The 19,999-nt window shown below is 40.0% G+C and overlaps 1 protein-coding gene across 8 annotated transcripts in view; it reads right to left on the bottom strand.

The window, feature by feature from the left end:
- Positions 1-11,706: 11,706 nt before the first annotated feature.
- The window catches only part of LOC129251244 (host cell factor-like), a 149,947-nt gene continuing 141,654 nt past the window's right edge, over positions 11,707-19,999 (bottom strand). For all 8 annotated transcript variants that reach the window (XM_054890604.1, XM_054890602.1, XM_054890599.1 and 5 more), the window contains one exon: positions 11,707-11,985. The gene's annotated coding sequence lies outside the window, so the exon portion shown is untranslated. The remainder of the gene's footprint in view (positions 11,986-19,999) is intronic.

The raw sequence follows: 19,999 nt of genomic DNA, 5'->3' as shown, positions 1-19,999 counted from the left end.
CAAAACCGCCCCTGCGAGAGGACTGTCCTAGTAGCGTTGGACCTACAAAAGGCTTTCGACACAGTCAGCCACGCCACGCTACTAGATGACATTTTACAGTCGACACTCCCGCCAGGGCTGAAGAGGTGGACCGCGAACTACCTGAGTGGTCGTCACTCGTCGGTAGTATTTCGAGACCAAACCTCAAAACAAAGAAAAATAAAGCAAGGAGTACCGCAGGGTGGTGTCCTTTCACCCTTGCTTTTTAATTTCTATATTTCGAAACTCCCCCAGCCACCAGAGGCAGTCTCACTGGTCTCATATGCCGACGACTGCACGATAATGGCGTCGGGCAATGACATTGATGGCCTATGCTCAAAAGTAAACGACTACCTCGCCAGCCTTTCTCGCTTCTTCACTGCGAGAAACTTAAAACTTTCTCCCACTAAATCCGCGGCGACCCTATTTACCACCTGGACAAAGGAGGTCAAGCTGCCACTTCAGGTTCACGTCGATGATACCCCAATTCCGACGATAAACAACCCCAGAATTTTGGGAGTCACCTTTGACAGCTTGCTCTCCTTCTCGGCGCACACAACCGCTATTGCAACGAGAGTACAGAATCGCAACAAGGTCCTCAAGTCGCTTGCCGGCAGCACTTGGGGCAAAGACAAAGAAATGTTGCTGTCGACTTTCAAAGCAATAGGCCGACCGGTTCTGAACTATGCCGCGCCTTTCTGGTCGCCTGGAACCAGTGATACGCAGTGGACGAAGCTTCAGACCTGCCAGAATACTGCCATCAGGACCGCGACAGGATGTCTCCTAATGACCCCTATTCACCACCTACATGACGAGGCGCACATGCTCCCGGTTAAGGAGCATAACAAAATGCTCGGCAAGCAGTTTCTGCTTGGGTGTCACCGTAGGCCTCACCCATGCAGACACCTGCTCGAGCCTGAGCCACCTCCCAGGCACATCAGGAGACACTTCCTCAATTACGTGGACGAGATCCAGGACAAAACGGACAGACCTCTCCAGGATCAGACAGTATACAGACAGGCTATTAACGACATTCATCGGGAGACACTTACCACCTTCCTAAGCTCCCGACCCCCGAATGCCGTTATCGGAGTCCAACCACCACCTATCGCAGACGAAGAGCTCCAGCTTCCTCGAGAGTCCCGCGTAATCTTGGCACAACTACGTTCTGGATATTGTAGCAGGTTAAACTCCTACCTATCCAGAATCGACCCCGACATACTAAACATATGTCCTGCATGTGAAGGTACCCCGCACGACACTAACCACCTCTTCACATGCCCCATCAAACCCACTCATCTAACACCTCTCTCCCTCTGGACCCAACCCGTCGAAACTGCCAGTTTCCTGGGCCTACCGTTAGATGAGCTAGACGAAGACGACCGGTAATTTACACTACACTGACAGGGCGAAGATACTGATACAACAACAACAACATGAGACGATGTACTGCATATAAGACACGTCTTTCACGATTGCGCTAATCTACAATTATTAATGATCTTTTCTAAATCACTCATTTATTCGATTCGCAGTTTTATATGCACATATTCTGCGTTAGTGGAAAGTTTGTATGCGTAATTATATGAATATGCATGTGTGTATGCGCGTTTGGCTTTCTGGACGGATATTAGAATGACATTTTCTCATCAATATAATTTGGATTTGATGAAATAGATTATAGATATATGTACATATTTTCTGTTTTGATTGATTTATATAAAAGTCAGGTCATATCCAGTATGAACTATTTTATACCGAAAAGAAATTTCCATTTATAAAATACAAAAAAAAAACAGTATTTTAAAGAAATTTTAATTAAAATAAACTCAAAAATTTTACCAAACTTTCCTGGTTTGAATTGTAAAAAAAAATGTGTAAGAAAAAAAATGTCTTCAGGACTTGAACCTGAATTATATACGTGCCAAAAAACAAAACGAATAATTCCGCCGACTTTAGCTTCTGCACCACAAACTAATTGCCGCGCGGCCTTCTTAATCACAATTTTATTCGCTTCGATTTCCTTAGTAGTGTGCCGAAAAATCTTATGAACGTCCTCAGTAGTATGGTAAACGCAGAAAATATCTGAATTCTTGGCCTAGCGTGGTAAGTAAATATAGAAACCCTCCACTCGCGTCACTCGCGTGGTAAATATCTGCAATTCCGACCTCTTCAGGAAAGTTGAATTTGAAATGACCTTATTATGAATCTATAAATTAGAACTCGAAAAAAGCTCTTTTAACATTTGCTCCTTCTCATTGCATTAACATTCTCTGCTTTAAGTCACCTGGGCCCGATGGCATTATACCGGCTCAACTGCAGAAATCTGCTGAGGTATCTTGTCATTGGCTTCTTCCTATCTACGCGAGCTGCATAGATAGGGGCTACATACCCAGATCTTGTAGGGCTGTCAGAGTAACTTTCATACCCAAGACAGGAAAGATTTCACGTGTATCCCCTAAGGATTTCAGACCAATCAGTCTCTCCTCGTTCGTGCTGAAAACCCTGGAGAGGCTGATTGATCTGCACATAAGGAGTGAAATTCCTCGGGGGCGTTTATCGTACGCTCAACATGCTTACTGTAAAGGCAGATCGGTAGAGTCTGCTTTGCATACAATTGTTAAGGACATCGAGGTGTCCCTCCACCAGAAGGAGTTCACTGTAGGTGCCTTCCTCGACATTAAGGGGGCTTTTAATAATGTCCTCCCGGAGGCAATCACCAGGTCGCTAGGTAAACTAGGAGTCGGAACCGAACTCACAAGGCTTATCCACACGATGCTTAGCGATAGAACGGTCGTGGCAGAGTGGGGTGACACCTCTCTCCGCCGGCAAGTGAACAGAGGCACTCCGCAAGGCGGTGTTCTCTCGCCACTACTCTGGGTTGCCGTACTTAACGGTCTGCTGGAGAAGCTCGAGGTGATTGTCTACGCGGATGACGTGGCATTTATTGTCTGATGGAACTGATACAGGGCTATCTGAATCTAGTTATAAATGGACCTATCGATAAATCCTCTGAAGACGGAGCTCGTCTTATTTACGAGGAACTACAAAATACCAAGAGTGTTTCTCCCCTCAATGTCGGGCGCTCCGTTGGTGCTCTCTGACAAGGTGAAGTACCTGGGACTCATCCTTGACAGAGGTCCTACATGGAAGCCAAACATTGAGGAGAGAATCAGAAAGACAACAGTCGCCTTGTATGGTTGCAGGGGCGCTATCGGCAAAAGATAGGGCCTCTCGCCTAAAGTCACTTTTTGGCTTTATAACACGATTATAAAACCAATCTTGCTATACGGAGTTCTTGTCTGGTGAAACTCGCTAGAAAGGATGGTATCAGTTAAGAAGCTGGAGAGGGTACAAAGGTCTGCCCTCATTGGAATCAGTGGGGCTCCCCGTACCACTCCTACTCTAGCGCTTAACGCTATGCTGAATGTGGCGCCCGTGGACATTGTAGGAAAAACTACCGCTTCTCGCCCCGCAATCAGATTAAGGTGTTCGGGCCATAGGCTAGACTTCAGTTACGGACACTCTAGCACTCTTAAAAACTTTGAGTTCATCCCTATGGTGCTGGACACCTGTACACCCATGCTAGGTCCGAGCGGACCTTTTTCTACCCACATTCCCTCAAGGGATGAGTGGGCGGGGTGCAACATTCGGCGGCAAGGCATGGCAAACATGTTCACGGATGGCTCGAAGTTGGACGGAAGGGTTGGTGGGGGAGTATTCTGTAAGGAGCCTCCCATCAAACTTAAATTTAGGCTCCCGGACCACTGTAGTGTTTTCCAAGCGGAGGTATCCGCAATTAAGGAAGCGGTGGACTGGTTGCTCAATTCGGTAATTACCGTTAAGGAAGTAAATATCTACTCCGATAGCCAATCGGCAATTAGGGCTTTGGGCTAGCTGTTTGTGCGCTCGAGATTGGTCGGAGAATGTCTGGCTTCTCTCTCGATTGCATCCGAATACTTCATCATCAGGCTCATTTGGGTTCCCCGGCACAGCGGCATAGAGGGAAACTGCTGGGCTGATGAGCTGGCTAGACAGGGAACTTTGGAGACGGTTTCGTCGCGAAATGAGAGAATTGGGGTTCCCTGAGAGCCTGTGGTCTGCTCCTGGAAAGATGGGCCTCAGCGAGCGCTGGGCTAGTGCGCAAACGTGCAAGGTCGCGAGATCCATCTGGCCACGGGTAGATCGGGGACGCTCAAGGGAACTCCTAAGGCTCACAAAGCCCCAGCTCTCAAATTTGGTGGGCATCCTTACCGGACATTGTCCGTTAGGCGTTCACGCCGTGAGACTTGCGATTGCCTCAAGTCCGTTCTGCAGAGACTGTCTGGAGGACGAGGTGGAATCATCTCAACACCATCTTCTCAGCTGCCCTGCTCTCAATACATAAATATCATACATTTGGTGAAGTTCATCAGTAGCTTGTTACGGCTAAATACGAACGCAAATCAGCCTCCCCTCGGCGCCGTCGTAAAATGTATGGTCATCATCGTATCTAATCCCAAGGCTCCTCCTTCCTTCCCATCTCCTTTCTCTTCTCCCATGTATGGCACCAAAACGGACGAATTTCTTAATATTTGTCCAAGTGAGCCCTTAACTAGGGCAGCCATTTACCCTAAGTGATTTTAATCACGGATAGAAGCACATGTCGTTAAAAAATAAAATTGAATCTTCGAACGCGTATAAGAGGCATATTTTGTATTATATTATATTTATAAAAGTGGTAAAAATGCAACAACTGCTGCTGCAGAAATAAACATTTTTCACGGAGAGGATACCGTGAGTGTAAGGACTGCGCAAAAGTGGTTTTCAAAATTCCGAAGTGGTAACTGCGACGTGGAGGATGCCCCGCCCGCTGGTCGTCATGAAGTCTTTAACTCCGACGCTTTGCTCGAACTCGTGGAAGCTAAGCCAAATTTGACAGTCGATATGATAGCTCAGAGGTTAAATTCATCGCATAGAACAGTTCACAAGCACCTGGTTCAATTGGAAAAGGTTTCAAAGCTGGAAAAATGGGTTCCGCATAGACTTTCCGTCGCCAACCTTCAGCAGAGAGCGAATGTGTGTTCGTAGTTGCTGCAACGGCTTGAAAATGAAAGTTTTTTGAACCGTATCGTTACTGGTGATGAAAAATGGGTCCTTTACAATAATCCTGTTCGCAAACGCCAATGGTTAGATAAAGATGAAACACCAGAACCGACCCCTAGAGATGGCCTTCACCCCAAGGAGATTCTTCTGTCTATTTGGTGGGATATGGCCGGTATTGTTTATTATGAACTTCTGGAACCAAACCAGACGATAACTGCTGATTATTATATTCATCAGCTATCAAACCTGAATGAGGCACTCAACAAAAATCGACCGTCTTCAGTGAATAGACGCAAAGTTTTGTTTCACTACGACACCGCAAGACCTCATATCGCAAGTCAAACATTAGGCAAGCTGAACGAGCTCGGATGGGAGCTAATGCCGCATCCACCATACTCACAACAAGAATTACTCCTCAAAAGAAGCTATAAAAAGGGATATCGAAGCGTATTTTGGCTCCAAGGACAAACAATTTTTTGAGCAGGGAATTAAAAATTTTCCTAAACGTTGAGAAGACATTGTAAATAATGAAGGAAAATATATTATTGATTAATAAATACTTTAAACATATTTTTTACTGATTTTAAAATCACCTTAAAAAACGCACAAACTTATGAACTGACCAGATGTTTCTTGTTGTTGTTGTCGTAGCAGCATAAACATTCCGCATACTTACATACGGGGAATGCTGTTGGAGTGACAGTCCTTGGCCGGATATAAATCGTGGTCGTTTCGGTATCGTAGAACCGACTGTCGTAGAAACGCTCAAATACTTCTCTTCAGGGCTCGTATCGAATCCAACCCTGAAACACACGAATTTTACTGCTGTATTTATCACACACGGCTCCACCCGAACTCCACCTCGATTAGGTGTAACTAGAACAACAGGCGGTGCCACCTTAAGACCTGCTCAAGCCTTAAGATACATAGGGCGTGGTTCACACGGTATGTGGCCACGTGTCGCGGTATGTGGCCCGCGATCAAGCAGCGCAATATACCGCAACAAATCAAACCTTACGGTTAACACAACTCACTTAACTCGGACAACCAACCCTTTTTCTACTACCCTAGTGCGGGGACAAACCAGCAGCTTTTGGTCCACCGCATAGTCTGCTCCGTGTGTTAGACCAGGGTTCCTCGCAAACTGAAATAGGTCTCCACCACCAATAGGCCGCACCAACAACTGCGAAAAGAACAGCAGGACCAACGTAGACAACCTCACGCGGTCTTACACACCATGTTACAACAGTCCTCCCGATGAGCTTCAAGCTTCCAGATAGATGAGACAGTCGACATGGAATCCCAATAGCTGCGGTCCAAGAGACAAAACTACACGCTAGCTCCTCCCTGATTACCATTGATGGCTATGACGTGCGCAGAAGGAATCGCGAGCGAGACAGTGGTGGTGGTCTAGGACTCTAGAAGCCCTCCTACTCCCACTCTACACGAAACATCTGACATCAGGCACACATCAGCATGGTTTGTGAAGAGTGCACAGTACTACCACAGCACTTACCGCCATAAATATCCAGATCAAAAGCGGGCTTAACCAAAGCCGCCCCTGCTAAAGGACTGCCCTAGTAGCGCTGGAGCTGAATAAGGCTTTCGACACTGTCAGCCATTCCACGCTACTAGATGACCGCGATTTCTGGAGACCAAATCTCTAAACAGAGGAATATAAAGCAAGGTGCTCCTCAGGGTGGTGTCCTTTCACCTTTGTTTTTCAACTTCTATATATCGAAGCTCCCTCAAGCACCAGACGGAGTCTCCCCGGTATCCCACGCTGACAATTGCTCTATAATGGCGTCTTGTGATGACTTCGATGACTTGAGTCACAATGTGAACGTTTCTCTCGCCAGCCTTTTTCGAGTTTTCACTGCGAGGCATCTACAACTTTCCCCCACAAGGTCCACGTCGACCCTCTTTACCACCTGGACAAAGGAGGTCAAACCGCAATCCAAGGTCAAAGTCGCTGACACACAAATTCCGACTGTTAAGAACCAAAAAATCTTCGAAGTTAAATTCGATAGTTTGCTCTCCTTCTCTGCGCACACAACCGCAATTGCTACTTAAGTCCAAAAGCGCAATAAGGTTCTCAAATCGCTAGCCGGCAGTACTTGGGGCAAAGAAAAAGAAATGTTGCTGGCGAAATTTAAAGCAATTGGCTAGCAGGTTCTCAATTAGGCTGTGTTCGTAAATGCGACATGGCTTGCATCATAAGCATCAGTGGTAACACTGCAAGTTTGACATTTGATACTTCTTATACAATTTTTGACAATTTGCAAATACGTTTGTTTGCATTTTTGAACGCATATAATACTGAAATGGAAATTTTGCTGAATCTAACACTAGACGAAATTTGTGAGAAAAGAAAAGATAGATTTTCTTTAAATTTAAGAAAAAGAAGGCTATTGAAGTCAAAGAGAAAAATGTTTAGGTAGAAATGTTTGTCTTTAACAAGTCGTCGAAGTTCTCAAAATACCTCCAGGATGTAGCTTCTATACCGGAAGAATTATTTCTTTTCTTAATGCGCTTGTACGTTACCAAGAGATTCAAGAATTTTCTCTGCGCTGTGGTGCTGTCCAGTCTTATATTGTAATTAATATTTTTAACTTCGGTCACAACTTTCTTCCACAATACATTTTTTTTCCTTCTACCCGATTTATACTCGTCCTCTATATTCAACCGTACTCTCAGCAATAACTGTGTCTCCGCATTACTGAGATTTTCACTAAAAATTTAAAAATAATAATTTATACAATTATTATTAACATAATTTAACTAAATTTCAATACAAAAATTAAAATAAAAGAGTTCTGCACTTACTTTTCATCAGACATCGTAGTTAAATGCAGTAAACAATTTTTTGATAGAAATTATGAGTGACAACTGATAGAATTGTTGTCTTTTTGAACGCTTGATTATTGCAGTGCTGCCATATTGGCATTTCTGAACGTTCTATTTGTTATGCAATTGTAGTTTGCGCGTCATGTTGCATTTACGAACACAGCCTTACGCTGCGCCTGTCTGGTCGCCTGGAACTCGTAATACCCAGTTGATAGAGCTTCAGACATGCCAAAACACTGCTATTCGGACAGCGACGGAATTTCTCCTGATGTTCCCACCACCACACCTCCCTTCTCGCGAATGCAATTATCGGAGTCCAGCCACCACCTATAGAGCTCCAGGTACCCCGAGAGACCCGCGTAACATTAGAACAATTACGTACTGAATACTGTACCTATCCAGAATTGACCCCGATATCACAAACATATGTCCAGCATGTGAAGACACCCCGCACGACGCTAACAGCTTTTTCACATGCCCCATGAGACCCACTCATCTAACACATCTCTTCCATCGGACCCAACCTGTCGAAACATCAAGTTTCCTAGGCCTAACGGCAGATGAGCTAGACGAAGATGACCGGTTATCTACAAAATACTGAGGTTGTCAAGTATACGTATATATAAATGGCGCGTACACCCTTGGTAGTTTGGCCAAGTTCGTCCTTCTCTTTATGATGTGCGTTTTGATGTTGTTCCATAAATGGAGGGACCTAAAGTTTTACGCCGACTCCGAACGGCATATATTTTTTATAAGGACCTTTTTCATGGCAGAAATACACTCGGAGGTTTGCCGTTGCCTACCGAGGGGCGACCGCTATTAGAACAAACTTTTTCTTAATTTTGGTGTTTCGAGATTCGAACCTACGTTCCCTCTGAAATCCAAATGGTAGTCACGCCCCAACCCATTCGGCTACGGCGGCCGCAGGGTTAAGTATACTGCTATAAAAACAACAACGGACTGCCGGCTGAGCTATTCAGACACGGAGACGAGGAGTTGGTAAGGTGTGTGCATCAGCTTCTATGCAAAATATGGTCGGGAGAAAGCATGCCTGCCGATTGGAATTCAAGTGTGCTCTGCCTAATCCATAACAAGGGTGATCCTGCAATCTGTGCCAATTACCGCGGGATTAGTCTACTAATATCCCCTATAAGGTTCTAGCGAGCGTACTGCGTGAAAGTTAGAAACACACAATCATTCGACTGATTGGGCCTTGTCAGTGTGTCTTTAGACTTGAAAAATCCACAATCGACGAAATATTCACAATGCGCCAAGTCTTGGAAAAGACCCATGAAAAGAGAACTGACACACACCATGTTTTTGTCGATTTAAAGCTGCATTCGAAAACATGCAAAGGAGAAGCCTATATACCGCTATGTCAGAATTTGGTATCCTCACAAATCTGCTACGAGTATATAAAACGACGTTGCTCTAACTTTGCGAGGTTTCAGACAGTGTAACTCGCTGTTGTGTGACTTCTTTAACCTGATGCTGGAAAAGATCGTGCCATCCGCAGAACTTACTCGTTCAGGTACAATGTTATATTAGAGCGTACAAATATTGCCGTACACCGATGACCTTGACATCATCGGCCTTAACAACCGCACTGTTACTTCTGCCGTTTCCAAACTAGATGAAGAGGCAAAGTGGATGGCTCTGGTGGTGAACGAAGTACCTCCTGTCATCAATCAAACAGTCGGTGCAATCGCGTATTGGCACCCACGACACTGTTGACAGTTATGATTTCGAGGTTGTAAGAGAGTTTGTTTATTTAGGAACCAGCATAACACCGATAACAATGTTAGCCTTGAAATCCAACGTAGAATCTTTCTTGCGAACAAGTACTACTTTGGACTAAGTAGGCAATTGAGTAGTAAAGTCCTCTCTCGACGAACAAAACTAACACTCTATAAGCCTCTCATCATGGCCGTCCTAACGTAAGGCGCAGAAGTTTGGACGATGACAATATCCGATGAGGCGTACCTTAGGGTGTTTGAGAGGAAGATTCTGCGGAATATTTTTGGACCTTTGAGCGTTGGCAACGGCAATTCGCAGAGGATGGAACAATGAACTATATGAGCTTTACGACGACAAAGACATGGAGCAGCGAATAAATATCCAGCGGCTTCGTTGGCTGGGCCATGTCGTCCGAAAGGAAACAAACGTTCCGGCTCTGAAATTATTCGATGCGGTACCAACTGATCGTAGTTGAGGAAGAGGAAGGCCCCTTCCACGTTGGAAAGATCAGGTAGCGAATGACTTGGCTTCACTTGGTGTGTCTTACTAGCCCTGGTTTGTACGAAAAAGAAACGACTGGCGCGCTTTGTATAATCGATTAAACGCTTATCGCGCCAATCAATAAGAAGAAGAACATCATGCTAGCAACATATGCGAGCATTGTCATATGTTTCACGGTCTAGAACTTAAGATGCAGTTTGACAGCTAATTCCACCTTAAATGCGAACAGAGTACTATGCTTTACCCTGCTTAAAGCGCGCTACCTGAGGGCGAAAATCATTCTGGCAAAGATTGCCAAGAATGAACAAGCCGATAAAGCGCACGAGCAGGACGCTGAGAACCGTGTGAAGTACGAGGCCGCGTCCGCAGCAAAATTAAACCAGCCACAACAACAACCACAACAACAGCCTAAATCGGCACGGAGCTCGGCTAAACGTAACCGCTCACAGGATGTGAGTGGACGTGTGGCCAAAAGGAGCAAATACTCCTCAAACCAGAGGGCTGAGGGCCCTTTAACCAGTGCGGCAGGCGCCGCCACGAGGGCGGCTTACAGTGAGGTGGCCAGAGATCATCTCCAAGTTGCCCTCGTGGACGCGCAAACCAATAGTGGAAGAGCGGTGTTACCCCTTTGGGACGCCATTGAGGGACGGCTATCGGGTATGGTCGTAGTGGCGCAGGTAGTGGTATACTTTATGGTATCAAAACGGCACGTAAGTGCTACTTGTAGCGTATCTGGGGTACTCTTGCCATCTTACCTACCTACCCTACCTACTATGCTTTAGGCTGAAAGTTTCATATCCACCAAGGTCCGTTTAACTGATGTCGCCGTCGATCATTCTGAATTTTCTAGAAAATAAGTCAAAAAAGTATTTTGTACACACGAATACACCAAATCATTCCTCTACCCTTTTTGCGAGTTTAGCTGCAATTTAGTTTTTTTTCGCTAATACAGGAATTTAATATATATATATAATATATATTACATATATATTTATATGTGAGTGGCGCTTAAATCCTTTTTCTGTGTTTGGTCGAGCTCCTCCTCCTCTCCTTGGTGTGCGTCTTGATGTTGTTCCACAAATGGAGGGACCTACAGCTTTAAGGCGAATCCGAGCAGCTTTTTCATGGTAGAAATACATTCGGAGGTTTGCGATTGCCGTTTGTGTTTGGTGTTGCATGCACGGCGATTCGAACCTACGCAATTCCGAATGATAGTCGCGACTCAACACATTTATATTTAATAGGCCATGACTTAAATTTAATAGAAGATAAAACAAGAAATCGATTACCGAATTTTATATTGGGCGCCAAAAAATTCTATTTATTATTTTCTGTACCAGCAGTTGCGATTTTTGTTTAGGTTAGAAGATAAACGGCAGCTCACCATACGAAATAATTGTAAAATAATTTGTTCACCAATTTAACATGATTTTGATAAAGCGTTTGAGAAGACGGCACTAGATCTTCTAGTTATATGGAAGTGTAGCACATGTTCGAAAGGTATGCCAAAAGAGAGAATTTAATTTCGATCAACATTTCAATTGCATATATTTTAGTCAAAATCTATTAAATAAAATTATCATTAAACTGGATGTAAACCAAATTTTTAAAATAAACTGCAAGCAACACTCTCTATATTATTTCTAACGCGTTTAGTCGCCTTGTACACAGCACCGTCTACTGTCGGCATGTCAAACACAACTTGATTTATTGAATTTGCATCCTATGCAAAAAATATTTTTATTTACAGCAGTATAAAGTGGCGTACTTGATGAGATAGATTCAATTCAGCGGTATCTGAAATATATAAAACGAAATAATATTAATTATGTAAGGTATATTAGTAAACTCTTAAATATAATTTATAAGCTGTAGGAACTTCTATCACAAGATAATTAAGCTTATTAATGAACCCATGCGGGCTACGAACGATACAAAAATAGGTTTCAGTTTGTGAAGAGCTCGTGATTGGTTCTGAAAGCCAATGAAATATTGCCCAACCAAGGCGCGGACAAGAATAAGCACTAGACAAGCTGGCGCAAAATTAATCATAAATTTTGTTTCTCAATAACTTTTATAATAATATAAATAAGGAAATCTTTATTTAAACCTTTACGCACTGTATTGTTTGTCTGCTTCCATATTGCAGCTGTCTTTTTTATAAGTTTCAAATATTATTCGCGTACGACGCCATTTGCAAAAATTATAAATCTTATATGTATACAATTGGCGAGTACACTCTTTTTGGGTGTTTGGCCGAGCTTCTCCTCCTATTTGTGATGTGCGTCTTCATGTTGTTTCACACATCGTTCCCGACTTGCATGCCGAGGGGCGACCGCTATTAGAAAAAATGTTTCTTAATTTTGGTGTTTAACCGAGATTCGAACATACATTCTCTCTGAATTCCGAATGGCAGTCACGCACTAACCAATTCCGCTACGGCGGCCGCCGATAGGGTGACTAATTTTGGGTCTGCTTATATCATACTAGCTTTAACCCGCGGCCCCGCTCGCGTAGGAGTAGTTTTGAGGGATTTAGCATATGTATATAAAAGAGTTACAAACAATAATTTCATAGAAAATATTTTTTTATTAATAACCATAATATAGGGTTATTCAATAGGTGCGCTTCAACTTTTTTCCGATAGGGAGGGCGAACGACGCAATATTTTTTATTTTTCGCTTGTCATTTGTAAATTTCATTAATATACATTTCATCATGGAATGCTACACACTTGAGCAACGATTGCAAATCGTGCAAATTTTTTATGAAAATAATCGTTCTGTTGCTGCTACTTTAAGAGCATTACGGCCATTTTACGGTCCATTTAACAAGCCGTCCCGTTTTGGGGTTATGTGAAGTCATTGGTCTACAGTAACAAGCCGGCGACGATTTGTGAGCTCAGAGCCAATATTGAACGCGAAATTGCTGGAATTTCGGCCGATTTATGCAAAAGAGTGGTCGAAAATTGGGTTCAACGTTTGGACTTCGTAAAACGTGCACGCGGTGGTCATGCAAAAGAAATCGAATTTCATACTTAAATGTATATGTTCAAACTCGATAATAAAAAAAAAATTAGTTAAAAAAGTCAAACCGTTTGTGTTTTATTCAAAAAAGTTCAAAAGTTGAAGCGCTCTTACTGAAAAACCCTATATTACAAAACAACCAATCAGAAAAATATCAAGCTAAATTATTTTTATTAATTTTCTATCTCACACCGTTTTTGAACTTTGCATTTGGGTCATAGTTCAACCGCTTATGCGGATTATGAAGTCTAGAGTGTGCTATAAATAGTGGGAAATAGGAAAAACTTAGATTTTTAAGATTAAATTTAAGCAAATATTCGATTATTAGTGACGAATGAGAGTGGTGGCGCGGCCTGGGGGCTGTGGGAAGGGAGTTCCATCATAAAAACATGCCTATAACCTTCATTGGGTGAAAATATGAATGCAAAAAAATTTTTACGTCATTTGGTGTTGTCGTTTCGTAGTGATGCGCGGACAACGTACAGACATTCACCTTTATAGTATAGATTTACCATCCTATGATTCGTTTATTCGCAATTTAAATCAAAGACTTTTTCCCGAGAAAACTATAGTGTTGACAATAATGCTATACTTTTTTCTTAAAAAATCTACGTTTTGAGCAATTTCCGATTGAATTAGATGTTTTATTTAAAATGACTTGCAATATAAAGTTCGAGGCAAAGGCAAATACAGTTTTCAAAACCATTGAACCATACCGAAAGGATCCACTGCCGCATATAAAATACTAACTACTATTAAACTATTCGAACAATATATTATATATAATTAACTATTCTAACAATAATTTCGTTTGCGTCAAATTTTAGCGCAAATGGTTCAAAGCTTTTTTATGGCCGATCTTTAGCTCCTGGGCGATGCTACGACTACTAACATACCGGCCAACTTCGATTATTTCTATGATTTTATCGACATTCACGATATTTCCTTTAACATCAAAAATGCCTGAACGGAATCGATGAAACCGAAATTGCACGTAATTAGCTGTTACAGTATCGACACCATGAACATCATTCACAATTTCTTCGGCCTGGTTTGCATTTTCGCCTTTATCAAAGAAAAACTGTAAAATGTACTGTAAATGTACCCTGTAACACGCGACTGAATGGAACAAACAAAAACCAACAAAATAATATTTTTAGTGTGAAAAGTCACCTTGACAACGAGCATAAACTTCAAAGTTTTTGATCGGTAGTTTACGAGATATCTATCACTACAGCGATCTACTGAGAAAATAATCTATTTTCCCCCAAACTAAAATTATATATACATATACACACACGGCCATATTTGTACATGTATATGCAATTATTCATATATATGAATAAGTATATATACAAATATCATACTCCACGAAAGCGAAACAAAGGTACGTTAAAGAATTGCGAATAAAAGGCGCGACATTAAACATGAAATCGTTAATTTAAAATAAGATATTAAATAAATAAATAATTGTTTTCGGACAATAAATACAGTCAAATTACTATTAATATAAAAATAAATATTATATATACTTGTAAACACGTATTATTATTACTAATTAATCTTTATTAGAATTTTTTAAACTTATTCTCAGTTCTATTACAATTTTAACTTAAATGTTTTTACATTATACACATCGGCGTGATTTAGTAGTTTAGTCTACGCAATTTCAAATTATGCTCATTCTTATAAATTTATTTTGCAATTTTTATAATCCAGTTAGCTGTGTTTGGTTACAACAAGTATATAGGATGATTAAAGGTATTCAAAATGTTGCTTAATATATTATAAATATTTATTGCAGTTATATGCAGTTAATCTTGTCTCCAATTTCTTCGCATAAACAGTGGTCACACAATTTGTTCGTACACCATGCGTAGTACGTAAAAAACTTTAGCTTTGCGCAAAATATATATTTGCTGTGACAATATATTTCTTTTAGGCCACTGTATGTTACATTTCTAATGAATTGCCGCAATTAAAACTCCCGGTATTTCAACTTACACTGAAGGGTTCCAAGGAAAGCAATCAGACGTAGTAAAATGTTGCTAAACATTTATTCGTACACTTTCAGCTCATGATATTGTTGCTGCAAAGTAATAGTAATAATCGTTTGTGTTTTTACTAATATTGCTGAAAACGAAATAAGATTAGTTTTTGTTATATTAGTTTTTTCGCCGATTCAGTTTCAGCTGCGTGTAATATCTCGATTGATAGTGACAAAATGCGACGGCAAAAACAATTGGCAAATCGCATTAGGGGAGACCGGGGTAGCTTCGGCACTTTTTTTTGAAACTCCATACCTCACTAGATATTCAACAAATTGAAACTTGTGTAAGTTTGAACAAGTCCCACGTTATTTAAAAATAAAATGTTATGGAGACATTTTTTGAAATGGTAGTGTAGACAAAATATTTTAAGGTCATTGGAAAAAATTAAAATTTGCTGAATGTAGCCCATGGCGGGGTTTTGAGCTTGACGGGGCACCTTCGTCACTCATGTTGTAAGGCATAGTTATTAAATAAAAAGTTCTTTCAAACATTTTTTCTTAAATTATATTTTAATAAATAGTATATCAGTACAAACGAAAAGCATATTTCATTTAACTGTAGTGAAAAATAGTGCGTCCTGGGCCAAAATAATAGAAAGTTATTTGGTGTTGAAACTACTTAGATCAGTCTCAAAAATATATTAAGTGCCACAACGTGATGTTGAAGCAGGATTCACAGGGTTTGGAAGTTTAAATAAAATTTCACTTTTCAAAACCAATAATATATCCTCGTTCTCGGGCTTTACAAATATAAGCTGCGGAATGTCAAGCTTCCTAAGAAAGCTAACAGTGAATGTACATTTACTAAGACTCTCGATGATTTCAGCAATATAATACACTTTTTTTTTGCAGGTTTGAGAAGGTAAGGTAAGAACGAAATTTCCTACATTAAGTTCGAAGTCGTTTGTCAATTTATCGTTTGACACCTCCGGCGTTTCCTTACCATCAACAAAAGATCCAATTGATTGGTCAGTATCTGCGTATTCAATGCTTATGTTACTTTTGTCAGAGTAATCAATTTCCTTTCGAAACATACGTTTAGGCAGAGAATGTTAATGCAATGAGAAGGTGCAAATGTTACTGTAAGCTTTTTTTAGTACAATTGAGATCTGAAAGATTTGTAATAAGGTCATTTAGCACACCGAGTTTATAGACACCTCACTGACTTTTGCCCACACAAAAATTAGAAACACCACACATCTTTCACCTCAACACACAGCACATTTCTCACCTCGACATTAAACCAATTAAATTTGTACTATTTTCGTATTTTTTGAAATAATAAGCGAATACGTAAAATTTATTACATAATTTTTTTTTTCAATTACATTAAAAAAAAAAACAAACGATTTTAAAAAATAAAATTTATAAAAAAAAGTTTGCACCGGGAATTGAACTCGAGTCTAACATGTGGCGAGGAAAAATAGGCGGTGCGTTTATTTCTTCGACTGCTTATTTTTTGACCATTTTGTTACTTTTGAAATGATAAGCGGATACATAAAATTTATTACAAATTTTTTTACGATTACATTAAAAAAAAAATTTAAAAACGAAAAAAAAAAAAATTTACACCGAGAATTGATGGCGAGTCACGTGGGGAGGATAAATACATTAAACTAATTAAATTTTTACTATTTTCGTATTTTTTGAAATAATAAGCGAATACGTAAAATTATTTATTTATAGTAAAAAAAAAAAAAATAATAAAAAAAGGTTTGCACTGGGAATTGAAATCGAGTCTAACATGTGGCGAGGAAAAATAGGCGGTGCATTTATTTCTTCGACTGCTTATTTTTTTACCATTTTGTTACTTTTGAAATGATAAGCGGATACATAAAATTTATTAAAAATTTTTTACGATTACATTAGAAAAAACACATTTAAAAAAAAAAAAAAAAATTGGCGCCGAGAATTGATGCCGAGTCACATGGGGAGGATAAATACGCAGTGCGTTTATTTCTGCGCCTGCGTTGTGAACCAAGGGTTTGTGCATGCGCGCGACGCGAATTAATTTTAATAAAGTTCTGAAAGTAATTCATGAAGTTTTTCATTACATACATACATTCATAAATGAACGTATACTCTATATGTACATAAATGATGGTATATGACAATATAAATAATATGTATGTACATGTCAATAGGAGGTATTTGCATTAAGAAAAAAAAACGGTTTAAGATAAATCAACACTTATTTTATATTGTATGTCAATTTATAGTTTATGTATTCGACAGCATTTACATACATATGTAGGTATGTACATTTGTATATGAAAAACAATAATGCACAAGCGCAAGAACATCATCTTCCTTTCATACATATGTACATATGCATGTATGCCCAAATAACCTTGACTTATGTATGTACACAAGTCACAGCACATCATATTCTTACAAGACAAATACACATACGCACTAGCGAGTTTCTTCCTAACAAGTGCAAAAACAATTCTGCTCTATGTATGTATTATGTCCTAGCATATATACATACATATATACCTACTTGCCTTCTAAACTTCCTACAAAATAATTGTATTCATATGTTACTACATCCATGCACGTTCATACATTCATGCATACAAATATGCGCGAGCACAGCGCTCCCTTCTTGCTTCCGTGTACTTTTGTCTTTCACCAGTCGATATTCCTAATATTGTACTTACAAAAACACAATACTTTGATAGACGCAAAAGCAACAGCAAGCGCAACGCGATGGCCGCTTTGCCACCACACATTCTAAAATGTTCTAGAACACAACAAAAACACATACCTCACATGCGCATGTCGCCCAAAGCTAAAATCTAAGCCTGGCGACTACAAAAATAAAATACATTCGTAGACGCAGTCGCAGCGGCCATGATTCTATCAGCGACTGCGCTGAACAATTTAGAAGAAAAACAAAAAGTTCATTCATAAGTTAGAGCTCATATTTCAATTTCATTCATAAAACGAGCCGCCCATATGCCAATTTTCGCGACCGTTCGAAAATAGTCAATATTGGAATATTTCGCGTGGAATTATTTGCCAATATTTGATAAATCTTAAATTTTTGTCATGTCGAGTGGCCGCGGCTCCGTATGTATGTATGCACCCTTATATGTATGTAAATATGTCTTCTAACTGTGCGACAGTCGCGAGTTAATGCGACTTCCAGCGAATCACACATTGCTGTCCGCAAAGCCGCAAGTATGTACCTTATGATCAGAAAGTACCGGGAATGTTTAAATTAAACAAAACAGAGTTAAATTTAAGGAAAATTTATATTATCTCCTTCAAAATATGACCCGTCTGAAGGAACACACATGTGCCAACGCTTAACCCAGTCCTCCAAACACTCCGGCAGGCCGATTTGTATTCTCTTTGATCAGTGCGATGGCGCGTTATCACCATGCAAAATCTGAGAATTGTTTGCTCACATTTCCGGCGGTTTGCAACACACAGCATCTCTCTAAGGTTTCAAAACGAATAAATAATATTCTCTATTGACTGTCTGGCCCGATGGAAGGTACTCATGGTGGACTATGCCTTGGCCATCGAAGGAAACAGTCAACATCACCTTCCCGGTTCTTTTTGCTCATAGGGTATACATATCCCATGTGTCAAGTGTGCGCAGAATTCTTAAGCTTGTGTTCTGGGTTTGTTAGAATGGTGGTAGTTTGTACATATATTTAAACACATATGTGAGTATGCGCGTTAGGCTTCTTGGATGGATATTAGAATATTTTCTCATCAATATGTGTATGTAAGTAGTTCAGATTTGACTGAAGAAATTAAATATAGGAATGCATATTCATATGATTGACTTTGTGGCTGTTTTACATATAAATCAATTCAAATGAATAATGTTATATAGAAAATAAATTTCTAAATAACTGGTATTAGAAAAACCTGAATACACTATTTTAAATCAATTTCAATTAAACCAAATATAAAAAATGAAATAAAAATATCGAACAAAGAACTGTGCACAGGATTTGAACCTGAGTCAAATATGAGACGATGTACTGCATACACGACACGTCTTTCACGATTGCGCTAAACTACAATTATTAATGATCTTTTCTAAATCACTCATTTATTCGATTCGCAGTTTTATATGTACATATTCTGCGTTAGTTGAAAGTTTGTATGCGTAATTATATGAATATGCATCTGTGTATGCGCGTTTGGCTTTCTGGACGGATATTAGAATGATATTTTCTCATCAATATAATTTGGATTTGATGAAATAGATTATAGACATATGTACATATTTTCTGTTTTGATTGATTTATATAAAAATCAGGTCATATCCAGTATGAACTATTTTATACCGAAAAGAAATTTCCATTTATAAAATACAAAAAACAGTATTTTAAAGAAATTTTAATTAAAATAAACTCAAAAATTTTACCAAACTTTCCTGGTTTGAATTGTAAAAAAAAAAATGTGCAAGAAAAAAAATATGACTTCAGGATTTGAACCTGAATTATATACATGCCAAAAAACAAAACGAATAATTCCGCCGACTTTAGCTTCTGCACCACAAACTAACTACCGCGCGGCCTTCTTAATCGCAATTTTATTCGCTTCGATTTCCTTAGTAGTGTGCCGAAAAATCTTATGAACGTCCTCAATAGTATGGTAAACGCAGAAAATATCTGAATTCTTGGCCTAGCGTGGTAAGTAAATATAGAAACCCTCCACTCGCGTCACTCGCGTGGTAAATATCTGCAATTCCGACCTCTTCAGGAAA

The sequence above is a fragment of the Anastrepha obliqua genome, unplaced genomic scaffold (assembly GCF_027943255.1).
Source record: "Anastrepha obliqua isolate idAnaObli1 unplaced genomic scaffold, idAnaObli1_1.0 ptg000009l, whole genome shotgun sequence".
Taxonomy (NCBI): Eukaryota; Metazoa; Arthropoda; class Insecta; order Diptera; family Tephritidae; genus Anastrepha; species Anastrepha obliqua.
The sequence above is the reverse complement of the archived record's forward strand: the minus strand, read 5'-3'. Positions and strand labels throughout refer to the sequence as shown.